The sequence below is a fragment of the Alligator sinensis genome, unplaced genomic scaffold (assembly GCF_000455745.1).
Source record: "Alligator sinensis unplaced genomic scaffold, ASM45574v1 scaffold222_1, whole genome shotgun sequence".
Taxonomy (NCBI): domain Eukaryota; kingdom Metazoa; phylum Chordata; order Crocodylia; family Alligatoridae; genus Alligator; species Alligator sinensis.
Genome location: NW_005841912.1, coordinates 1,456,547 through 1,469,555, shown reverse-complemented (window position 1 = coordinate 1,469,555; position 13,009 = coordinate 1,456,547).

The following is a 13,009-nucleotide window of genomic DNA, read 5'->3' as shown; positions in this document are numbered from 1 at the left end:
GTGTACTTCTGCCACAGCCCTTCCTGTCTGGCTCTGCATAAGGAACTCTTCTTAATAGCAACAATGTCATGCTCAGTGTAGCTTATGGGGAGGACAGTCACAATGCCATCCTTAAAGAGTCATCCAGTTCAACCAGCACCTGTAGACTGGGATCAGGTGGCCAAATGTATTGGCCACAAATGTATTTGACCCATTATTAAGCAACAAAAAAAACACCTTGTTTCCACTAATAAAAACTTGAAAATGGTTCCATTTTAATGTATGCCATTGAAAAGATAGTGCCCTTGGCAACATGCCACTCAGCTGTTTAATATTACCTATTCAAGCCTCTTGATCTGACACAGTATGATCAAAAGGTAAGTGTGATTTGTAATACCTCATTGAAATACTTTGCAACATTTTCTCTGCAGAAAAAGAGTCACATTAAAATGGCCTTTGAGTATCCACAAAATGAGTGACTCACTTGAAAGGAGAGGGAAGAGGCCTGTTTGTGTGAGAACTGAGCCATTAAAAATATCTATAGTGTGGTGTCACATTTCTCCCTTATGCAGGTTAATATTTCCAGGAATATCTACTCACAAAGTAAGAGCCATGGGTCATATCTGCGACCAGTTTGTATTCATTCTAAATAAGCAAAACTATGCCTTTTCTTTTCATTGCTCCTTCTGCATCCTGTTTATAATTTCTTTTCTTTATACAACATCAGGCAGACAGAAAACCAAAAATAGAATATCAGGTTTAACGCCAAGTGCTCACTTCCAGGCAGGTAAAAACTTTTCTTCATTTCAGTTGGGTAGGTTTACTTATTCATGAATGGTGGCACTAGATTTATGACCCAAATACCTTGGTCCAGACAGATCCAAACCCTTAGACTGATCACAGCTTCTCCATTCAATAGTATACATTTTTATTGATACACAGTGATAGCACATAAGAATAATGCAGGCAAGGCAAACAAAATACTGCCCCCGCCCATCTATATCTACTAATCCTAGGGCTGTCACAGAGGGAAGGTACATCTGGCCAATATGCAAACGTCACCCCATGATTCTTTCTTGAATGTCAGATGTCAGCAGCCTGGAGGTTGAGGACCAAGGCCAACTCCTACAATGGGATGGGTGAGATGGCCTGGTGATGTGCCATCTGTCCATGGTGGCTTTAGGTTCCCCCCTTCGGAAATCCCTCCTTTTGCATTCTTTTTCTTTTCTGATGACTCTTCATTCCTGGGCATTGTTGATTGGTTTCCCTGTGGTTATCATACTGTCCATGTTCTTTCCTGTCAGTATATTCCTTTGTTTCCCAAACCCATTAAATGCACACAACTTAATTTGGGCATGCCCTAATTTCATCCATCCACCAAAACTGGAAATCCCAAGAGCTCTGCAGTTGAGCACTATAACCTAATGCCACCTTATCTCATGTTATGGGTACACTATTCATGTTCTGGGATTTTCAGGGAACACTGTGGTACATACCTTCGATTCCATATCATGTGTATGACTGCTTGTCCGTTGGCCTGGGTCATGGAATTTGCCAGGGAGGAAACTGTCAAAAACAGGCTTTTAGAAACCAATTAACCCTTGCTGTTCCCCTGGATCATTGTTGTAATGCAATATCTATTTTACCTACAAGCCTATTCCTAAAAGCAAATTTCTAAATACCATTTTCTAGCCATCAATGAATATGCCACTTGACTGTTTATTTTACCTGTCCCTGGAAATGTTTTCTGTTCTCCTAGTTTTGGTTCTGGGACCACAATATGAATATTCTTCAATGTCATACTCAATTAAGTACAACATAAAAATAATGTTGTGATGTGTTTTATTGTGGGTGTTTGAAATTTGGATTCTAAGCAATTCAACCTACCATTTCACTGTTATAGGTATGGGGTCAATTTTAAAATTTAGAGACTGGAGGAGACCATGACAGTCAATTAGATTTACCTTCTGATTAGCATAGACCATAAAACTTCACTCACTTAATTCCTGCCATAGTCCCTTGACTGCTGTTTTATCATTTAGAAAGATATTCAGCCTTGATCAAATGCTTATATTGCAGTCCTTAAGTACTGGTTAATGTACCTATGTGTATACTTTACTTTTCTCTCACAAAACTTTTATAGCAGTGCACCTGTCCTGTGAGGGTCATGTCTCAGATTTATATCCATGCAAGTGAAGTGAAGGCAGATCTGTGCTGACATCCCATTCATGCCTTCAAATACTTCTCTGTGGGTGTGTCTACATGTGCATTTACTGCACAGTAAATTACTGCACAGTAAGTGGTTTTTATGCCAGCGTCTATGTGCAGGCATTACAGCGCAGTAATGCTGTGTGTAGACTGACTTGGGACTAAAATTAGTCCCAAGTCAATCCACATACACAGGGTTACTGCACAGTAAGGCATCTATACATGCCTTACTGAGCAGTAACTACTAGGGTGCAAATTTTCCACCTGCATCATGCAGGTAGCAAATTTATACCAAAGTTGGCATAAGTCACCATAGTTACTGTACAGTATGGGTGCACATGTGAGGACATGCATCTGTACTGTGCAGTAATTTTCAGTTACTATGCAGTAACCTAAGTAACCCACAGGGTGTGTCTACATGTGCTCAGTTACTGTGCAGTTGATTAATTAGCTCCACAGTAAAGCGTCACCCTCTACACATGTGCTGGTATTAGGGCACAGTAGATTAATTAACTCTACTGTAAAATAGTACTGTCAGGGACATTGCTATCTTACAGTACAGTTACTTACTGTGCCAAAGTGAATGTGCAGATGGTGACCAGGGTTGGCTGGGGCATGAAGTTGCAAAAATGCAGGGGCTATCTGTCACCCAGCTCTACACTTTAGCACCCTCATGCCCCAGACAGCCCTTCCCCCACCTGATGCTGGATCCTGGAGTCCAGGGGTAACCCCCCAAATCCCCTGCCAGATCAGGGATGCTTGGCCCTGGCTCAAACTGTTGCAGTCCCTGGCACGATGTCTGCACATGCACCCTGGACCACAGCAGTTTCAGCACCTACATGTGTCACTACAGTACCTTGATAAACTCTGAAGCAAACTGTGCCAGAGTTTATCACATCTTCTTAATGTCATGTTTTTATTCTAAAAGAAGTTAGGTATTGAATCATTTATTAAAACTAGCCAACTAAACTCCTTCAGCTATGTGTAAGACATTTCCAGGCTATTTTGGCAGCTGGATAGAGGTTCAGACACATATCTAACTTATCTTTGCTAAAAATGTTTTCCAATAAATACTTTTACAGAAGGTGGGTATACTTTTAAGGGGAAGGATGGAGGAATTCTTACCTTCTTTGGACTCCCCTGGCTGCCAGCTCTCCCTGGCTGTCACACTGGTGTAGTAATGTTCTGGAGGATATATCATCCATGTGGGGACTACTGGGGGAAAGGCATCTTGGGATTCTGAAGGAGTGCTCCAAACTCGTATCAGCCCTGTGGGACACTCTGAAGTTACTGCAACACAAGCTGCTTAAGACAAGCTGTAGATAATTGTCACTCATAAAATATTTTCTCTGAGATGCTCAAAGCCCACCTAGCCATCTTTTCCTGCCTTACCATGCAGACACTCCCAGCCTTAAGAGCACTTAACACATAGGAAAGGTAATGTATAACATCCTTAGAGAGTGTTCTTAGCCTCTGTTCAGCTTCTCACACCTCATTAAGGCTTGTTCTGACCTTACTTAGGAAACTATTCTTTCCTGTAATAGTACCCTTGAAAATGCCCACAAATTGTCAATTTCAGGCGTTCTAACAGCACAGCAGTGCCAGCAGTTTAAGATGAGCTACAAGAATTAACTTCTCCTGCTGCATAGGGAAATTTTCTTCTTGCCAAACAAGCCCACTCTATCTTGCTTAGTAAGGCTGTGTGAGGTTTCAGACCATGCTTCGGATGCAGAGAAGCTTCGGACGCTCTGGCGTCTGAAGCAGCATGCATATCTGGATTGAAGCACTGGCTTTGTTAGGCTTTCCAAAGTGGTTCGGAGCTTCTGAAGCACTTTGGAAAAGCTTCGGAGCTGCCTCAGAGATAGGGCCATAGGGTATAATGGGGAATCAATGAAATATCTATAACTTTGTTGTTTATTTTTGTCTGATTTGGATGAAATATGCAGGGTTGGTAGCCTCTGCTGAGAGCATGAAGCCTGCCAAGCTTCAAGAAGATTGGAGCTGGGGTTTGGGGGAAACTGCACCCCAAATTCTTGAAAGCAAAACTTGAAACTTGGCAGGCTTTGTGGCCTGAGCAGGGGCCACCACCCCTGCAGTTTTCACCCCACTGTGCCTTAAGACACACAGGGTCATCTATGTCATGAGTTTTGCCTGTCAGCAGCTTGAGGTGCAGTTCTCCCCAAACCCCTGTACCTTTCAACTTGAAACCTGGCAGGGTTTGTGGCCTCACCAGGGGCCACCACCCCTTCAGTTTTGAACCCACTCTGGCTTAACACATAGACGTGACATGAGTTTTGCTTTCAAGAATTTGGGGTTCAGTTCCTCCCAAACTCCTGCACTGATCTTCTTGAAGCTTGGCAGACTTCATGCTCTCAGCAGAGGCTAGCACTTCTGTATGTTTCATCCAAATCAGACAAAAAAACAACAAAGTTATAGATATTTCATTGATTCCCCATTATACCCTATGACCGGATCTCCGAGGCAGCTCCGAAGCTTCGGAGCCGCTTTGGACGGATCGAAGTCGAAACCCAGTCCAGAGCTCTGGATCAGATCCCTGGCATCTGAAGTGGCTGGATCCGAAGCCAGATTGAATAGCTGCCTACTCGCACAGGCCTATTGCTTACACAATCTAATCTTGCTTCCTTCAATATCAGAACTGGTTTGTTATTTTACTGCAAATATGGCAAAGTAGTTCTCTCTATGACACAACAATGAACCATATGAGGAAATGAAAAAGCTGATTATTGAAGCTGTGAGTATGCCCGCAATACCCAGTTTCTGAAATTATGGTAATAATATTGGGCCTGTCCCTGACATGTTCTGAGTACTCCCAGGAAGGTAGAGAATGTCACATCCTCTTGTGATGTCAATGAGAGTTAAGGAAATTCAGTATACTACATGTGATGCTGCCTACTTTCCCAAATGATGCCTATTCTTGATAACAGAAAGAGCTAAGATGTCTGAGCTTGTCCTCAAGTTAGCCATTTATTAGTAACGCTTCATGTATATATGATTTTTTATACAATAAGAATTTATTTTCTTTAATTTTTTTCCAAGGAAATAAAATTGCTCTAAAATGGCATTAGTACTATCATTAGTAAAATGATAATTTCTTATTAACTTATTAGATGTTAACATTATGGATCAAAGCAATGTGGCTTCATAGGCTGCATCATTATAATTTAATATTAACTATCATTTTAGAAACATCCATTCTAACCTTATAGATTAAAATACCTTTAGATAGTCTTAAAATGAAGGAACTGATCTATTTGCTAAAGGTGTGAAAATATCTTTGTAGTTTAATAACTCAGTGATGTTTTAATAGTACAGTAACTGTCGATTGTTTGGTGACTATATTTGTTTGTAAGAAGAGACTGGGGTGGGGCAATGCATAGTCTTATAAGAACCTATTATATTACAGTCCTTATACCATTCATATAATCTATAAATACCAAATGGTCATTTGAGATTTTTTTTCATGATAAAGCACCCAATTATCTGGATCTATATCACCTAATTGAGACTCTTTTCCCTCTATCAAAAAATTAAAAATACTTTAAAAATCAGCATTAGAGACCAAACTTATTTATTCTTTTCCCCCTTTCAGACAGTTGTCTCTTGTCCAGAGCATCTAGATTTTGGGTTGCTGAATGGTTTCCAATCCTTAGTCAATAAGGCAAAAAAAAATGTTTTCTTCCTATCTGTCCTACAGAAATACTCGGACAAACACCGGGTCACGTTTCATTATGTTATTTTCAAACTCTGCCCATGAATATAAAATTTGGATAACACAGTAACTAAAAAATAACCAGTCTGGGTAGTAGCTTCTGTTATACAAGTTGCTACTGAAGTAATAGCAACTTATATAATATACAGCAGTGGATAGTACATTCTAATCTACTAATAGTGGTGGTGTTAACATCATAGAATCAAAGAATCCATTAGCTTCCCCATTATGTATATATATTTCAGAAATCAGTACTTCAAGGTTCAGTGTTAAATATCCTTTTAGTTGAAACTAGTCAGAGATGCTTTATAACTTCATGCAAGTTATACACTTGCATATATACATGCAGCATTAAATTTTGTACTTATGCAGTATTTGTGCATGTTAAATAAGTTAACAATTGATGAAGCATTAAAAAATTGGAAAAATAACTATAAATGCTTTAGAACCTCATGCAACTTCATTAATTCCAGTGGGAGTGCATGGGTATAATTTAGGGCTCAATTTGGTCCCTTAAATTTGTTTTTGGATACTCATAGGATTAAGTTCTTTTATTCAAACTCTATTGTAATTCAATCTATGAGCCCAAATGCAGTAGCTATTATTTGCAACTATGTCACATCTTTCATTTATGTCTGGACCTTCAAAACCTAATACAAAAGTTGAAGAGAATTGTGTGTGACCAAGACAATACACAGCCTACTCATTTTATAATATAAGATGGAAGAAAACTTTCCCAAACTCACTGACCCAGGTTGGGCAACCAGTCACCAAACAAAAATGCAGATCCAATGTGGATGACTCCTCATTGGTGGGGCAAAGCGATACTTTTTGGAAGATTACTGATTGTGGGCATCTACACGTACAATTCACATTATAAGGATTCACTCCACAGTAATTTACTGTGGAATAAACCTGCCCTGGGCAGGCATCTATATGTGTGGCCATTTGGGAGCAGATTTGCTGCTCATGGCAGTGGCCTGCTTCTGGCCTCCTCCAGCCCTGTGTTGCCCCCCTCCAGTGGCCAGGAGGAGCTGGAGGCTCTGGCCACTGCTACCTATAGCCAGGAGCCCTCTTTAAAAGCCAGCCCCGTGTGGTGCTCCCTGGTCACCTGAGTTTCTGGCCCAGAGCAGTTTCCAGCATGCTGGCATAGCTCTCTCTGACTCTGTCACTAGAGCCTGTGCTGACTGTGCAATGACTGCTCCACCCCAGGCCCTAAGAGCAACAACCCACACCCTGGGCTCCTGCTGGTGACCCTGCTCACCAGAGATCCCGGTTTTCTTGGATTAAAAAAATACCCCAACTCATCAGGAATCCTGGTTTTCTCTGATAAAAAAGACTCCAATTTTTGGTTTTTAAAAAGTAACCCAAAATGTGAATGATTAAAATGAAACACCACTAAGGTTACTTTTTTAAAACTGAAAATTGGAGATCTTTTATATATATACATAAGATATCCAATTAGATGGATAGATAGATATAGATATAGATATAGATGTGTGCGTGTGTGTATGTGTGTGTGTATACACATATACACACATATCTATATCTATATCTATATCTATATCTATCTATCCATCTATCTATCTATCTAATGGTGTTTCATTTTAATCACAGAAAAAATGTGGATTTTGGGTTACTTTTTTTAAACCGAAAATTGGAGATTTTTTTTAATCAGAGAAAACCAGGATTCTTGATGGTCACTGTGCTTCGCTACCACAGTGACTGTTGCCTGGCCCAAGTCAGTCTCAGCCCTGACTGTCCCCCTGTGCTGTGCAATCACATGGATAGAATAAACATGGTATCTAAGACCCCCTGCCCCTGCACAGCTGCTGGCCAGACCCCAGTAGGTACACCGATAATGTGTACCTGAATGCCACCACCAGTGCTGTCCATGAGCACCTGGGCCTCTAGGCCTGCTGCCTGTGGACCTAGCCAGCCATCCAGAACTGGTGGCTGAACGTCGTCCAGCACACCTGGGATGATGAGCAGTGGCTGGAGTCATTCCAGATGACTCAGGCCAACTTTCAGGAGCTACTCAACCAATTCTGCCCACAACTGGAATGGCAGGCCACCATGACTTGGCTGCCCTTCCCTGCAGATACCCAGCTGGCCATTGGTTTGCTCAAGCTGGCAATGCCTCCCAACCTGTGCTGTTGGCCAACTCTTTCATGTGGGCAAAGCAACCACCAGGAAGGCTGTCCTGGAGGTGTGTGGTTCCCTCCAGGATGTGCTGAGTCAGACCATGCTCCAGGTGCACAACCTCCTGGAGGTGGTGCTGGGAATCCATGCCCTTGACTTCCTCCAGTGCTTAGAGGCCCTGGACAGAGCCCACATCCCCATCACCTGCCCACCCCATTAGAATCACCCCTACTACAAGCGGTGGAACTTTCACTCCATCATGCCGCAGCCCATTTTTGACCACCACAGCCCCTTCACTAATGTGAGCACCAGCTGAATGGGCAGCACCCATGATACCTACATCTTCCACAACTCTGTCAGCCATGGTGGAGAGTGGGCGCTTCATGCCAGTGGTGTCGGACCTCCATTTGGGCAAGGTGGTGGTCCCACCCCTCCTTATTGGGAAACCTACCTACCCATACCTCCCCTGGCTCATGCAGCTCTACAACGGCCAGCTGGACCCCCACTAGGCACACTTCAACTGCTGTGTGGACCAGACCAGCATGCTGGTGGAGTGCCCCTTCAGCCGCTTGAAGGGACGCTGGTGCACCTTGACCACCTGCCTTGAGGTTGTGGAGGCCAGTCCTCCCTGGGTGATTTTTGCAGCCTGTGTGTTATATAATATCTGTGAGGTCTGGAGGGAGCTCTTCTATGAGGCCTGGGTGGAAGAGGTGCAGCATGTGGAGGGTGCCTGGCACTGGGCACACCAACTGTGGTGGCAGCAACAGTGATGGTCCCCCTCCCACTAAGGCCCCAGGCAAGCCACACACCCAGCAGTGGGGGCCAGGGAACCAGGTGAGAGAGGCATTGGTGGACCACCTGCTGCTGCACTGCCCACTATAGGACACCTGGCTGGCCAGCCCTGGACCGTGGCCTCACTGTGCACCCCCTAGCACCACACTCACTGTGGACAGCTTTCTGAAATGCACTTTATTTCCCTCCAGAAACACAGACCCCTATCCCCCCTCCCTTCCCAATGACAGAGCACTTCCCCCTTCCCACCCCAACAGCAGACCCCATCCCCTCCCTCCCTCCCTCCTGCGCCACAAAGCTCCTCCCCCTTTCCGTAAACCCACAGAGCTCCTCCACTAACCACCCTACCCACCACAAATAAAGCACCCTCTTCTTACTGAGCAGACTATGTACAGTGTGCTCTGTATGCCCTACCAGGGTGGGGGACAGTGCAGTGGGGGTGCCTGAGAGATGGAGCCCAGGGACAGGTCCCCAGGACCCCAGCCTCTGGCTGCACTACCATGAGTACACATGCCACAGCAAGGCTGGAGGGGGGGGAGACTCACCTAGGGGTGAGAGTGGCTACTGCTCTACCATCACTGCTGGCTCCCTCTCCTGAAGCCAGTGGGAAGGACCAGCAGGGCCAATGCATAGTGTTGGCCCCACTGCAGGCAGCTTCTGCTCTGAGGCTACATGGAGCTGGGGTGAGCAATGGGGAAGGGCCCAGATGTGGGGGCTCACTGCTGGGGGCCCTGGTGTGGGTGCTGGGGCAGGGGGACCTGGCTACTAGAGGCATTGCTGCACCTCAGCCTAAGCATACTCGGGGGGCTTGCAGCTGAGCAGCAAGCAGCTACCAGGGGGCAAGCAGGGCTTTGGCCAGGGGCTGGGCAATGGGTGACACAAAGGCAACCATCAGGGCCAGAATGGTGTCCAGCACCTGGTGGTCCTCCTCTGTGGCCTCCAGTGTCCTGGCCACCATAGCAGCCTGCCACTTCTGGGCCTCCATGTATCTCTTCTTGAGGGCCAGAAGACTGTCCTAGAAGGCCTGGTCTGCCAAGTCCCTCTCCTACTCACACATAATGTTCTCCATGCACCAGGCCTGCAAGTCTGCAAGACATTCCTCTGCCACTGTGACCAGCCAATTCAGTAGCCAGGTCCAGTCCTGGGTCCACAGCTGCATAGCTGCCAGTGCATATGGACAGCCCCAGCCAAGGCTGGCGGTGACCCTGAAGGAGCATCCCCGTGTGTACCTGCTAGGCATACAGAGCCAGGAGAAAGAGGCTGTTTGTGAGCATTTTCAACATGTCTGAGATGACATGCAGTATGCCAGGGTGCTGTGTATTAGGGCTGTGCAAAACGGCAGTGTTCCATTTTGACCAGTGTTCCGTTCCATTCCATCAAAACAGTTTTGCCATTTCGAGGCTTAACATTAGGGAAAACTACTTCACAACTAGGGCCTCTGTTAGAGTGACAGTATTTGGATCTTGGGGAGCACTGAATTTGCAGCTGAATAAAAAGGTTGTAACCTGTGGCCTAGCAGAGCTGCTAACCACAAGGCAGAATGGTAGTTAAAAGAAACATTGCAAGATGCTTAGGCAAGCATTTTCTTAACAATATAGTAGTGTTGTAAGATACATAACTCATTATGTATCATTAGGAGGTAAAGCGGATTTTGCTTATGAATGCTTATGCTAAGGCCAGCCATTTGCTTATGCTAAGTAACCATATTAACTGTGTCAACCATTTTCAAGTGAGTCTGTGTAAGTCTGTGTGCTGTGAATGAGGTGAAGTCTTAGGACTGTGGAGATAGTACAAATGGGACTGCAAAACAGACCGGAATGTGAAAGACAACACATAACTGGTAACAGAATCCAAGATAAACATATGCAAAAAGGTGAATGGTGATTGGTAAAGAAGCCTCCAGGAGCTTCCAGGCTTTGGTCGAAGTCCGCCCAAGTGACCGAAGAAGTGGGGTCAAGGTCTTAGACATGCACTCATAGGAAAAATACATGTAAATAAGTAAAATTCATAGGTAATTCCATGCTAATGAAACAAACAGTAAACAGAGGTGGAGCTTAAGATAGGAGGGAAAATGGGTAAAACAAAGGAGAGACAAAGGTGAAGTAAATGTTAATGAGCATAAACCAAGATGTATAAATATGAAAAATATAATGATCATGGCAGCTCCCTGGTTCATTGGAGCTGGCCTGAAGCTGTCTCCATTTTAAATAAAGCTGTTGATGAGCAATGTGTGCAGGTGAGGTGTGATGGCATTGATCTGTTGTCTCCTTTGTCATTAGGTGTTGCATGGAGTTGGGGTCTAAGTGTCCAGACTGGAATAAGCTCCCTCCAGAGGTGATGCAATCACTTACCCCGGAAATCTTCAAGAGGAGACTAGACAGTCACCTTGCTGGGGTCACCTGACCCCCAGTTGTCTTTCCTGCTTGGTGCAGGGGGCTGGAACCAATGATCTTCCAAGGTCCCTTCAGTCTTACAATCTATGAATCTATGAGTGGCTGGAGCCTAAGTCTTAGAAGGTATGGCTTTGAAACAGTTCTTCCAGAGACTTCCAGAGCAAACTTGGTCAGGTTCCTTAGCCTCCCTGAGCCTTAGCTAATCACCTGTAAAATGGAGTAATTACACTTTCCAATTCACAGGAGTGTTGTAAGAATAAGTTCATTAAACAACTGTGAGGTACTATGACAGGCTTTGTGGCCTCAGCAGGGGCTAGCAGGCCTGCAGCTTTCACCCTGCTGTGCCTTAACACACAGTGTCACCCATGTCACAAGTTTTGCTTCTCCGCAGCTTAAGGTACATTTTCCCCCAAACTCCTGCACCTATCTCCTTGAAACTTGGAAGGCATTGTGGCCTCTGCAGGGGCTAGCATGCCTGCAGTTTTGACCTCGCTGTGGCTTAACACATACATGTGACATGAGTTTTGCTTTCAAGACTTTGGGGTGCAATTTCCCCGAACCCCCTACACTTATCTCCTTGAAGCTTGGCAGGTTTCATGCCTCAGAAAGGGCTACCATTCCTGCAAGTTTCATCCAAATCAGACCAGAAATGACAAAGTTATAGGCTGTTTCAATGTTCCCCATTATAGCCTATGGGCGAAACGTTGAACCGGTGAAACATTTCAATTTGCCTCATTTTGTTTTGAGGCTGTTTCAACGATATCTCTTTCATTTTTATTTTGCTGTTTCAATCTTGAAATGAATCAAAACAGCATTGAAACAAAACTGGCGGTGAAATTTCGCACAGCCCTATTGTGCATTGCCCAGCCTCAGACTGGGGGACTTGTGCACATAGGTGCCCAGGGACCGTGGTAAGTCAGCCAGGTAGTCCCTGGCCTAGGTGACCACCAGTCAACCCCACCATCCCAACTCACTCTGCAGAGGCAGGTGGACCACTAGGTTCTTGCCAGCATTCCCTCTAAGCTGTGCAACATGCACAGCCACTCAGGCACGCTCATGCCATGCTGCCAGGCGTGCCTGCATGGTTGTGCATGACACACAACTTAGAGGGAATGCTGGTTCTTGTCACAGACAGCCTGCCTTCCCCGTCCCCTTTCCAGGCCAGGACAGGTGTGACTCCTGGAGGCACTTGCTGCCACGGCTCCAAACCCACTCCCCATCCTTCTCCTCCTGCATGCCAGGCCATCTTCTCTGTTGCCACCAGGCCCACAGACCCCGGGCTTGGGGGTTGAGGGACTCCTGGCTAACTGGTATGCAGAGCTTCCCTCCTCCCCAGGGATATCTCCTGAGAGGTACCCTGGGTCTGGCCTTCCCCTCCACACCTGCTTTGCACCCTGAGAGTGCCCCTTTTGAGAGTGTTCTGGGTGTGCCATGACAAGCTGTTTGCATGGACTGAGAGGTGCTCGACCCCCTATGCCCTGCTGCTGCTGATCACCATGATACCGCAGGCACACCTGAGGACCTGGCATGGGACCCTGAGTTTTGAAGGTGCATCAGGCAAGCCCATGCTTCCCTACAACATTTGCTGCTGCCTGGAGAGGTACGTATGCCTACTCTACACATCCCTGCCCCCATAGCTGAGAATAATTGTTGCCAGCATCAACACATTTCTTCACATGTGAGAGACCCATGCCTGCCTAGCTGAGGGGGCACAGGCCGCTCAATAAAGGTTTTCACTCCCTCTCACCACCCTGTGTGCTGTGGT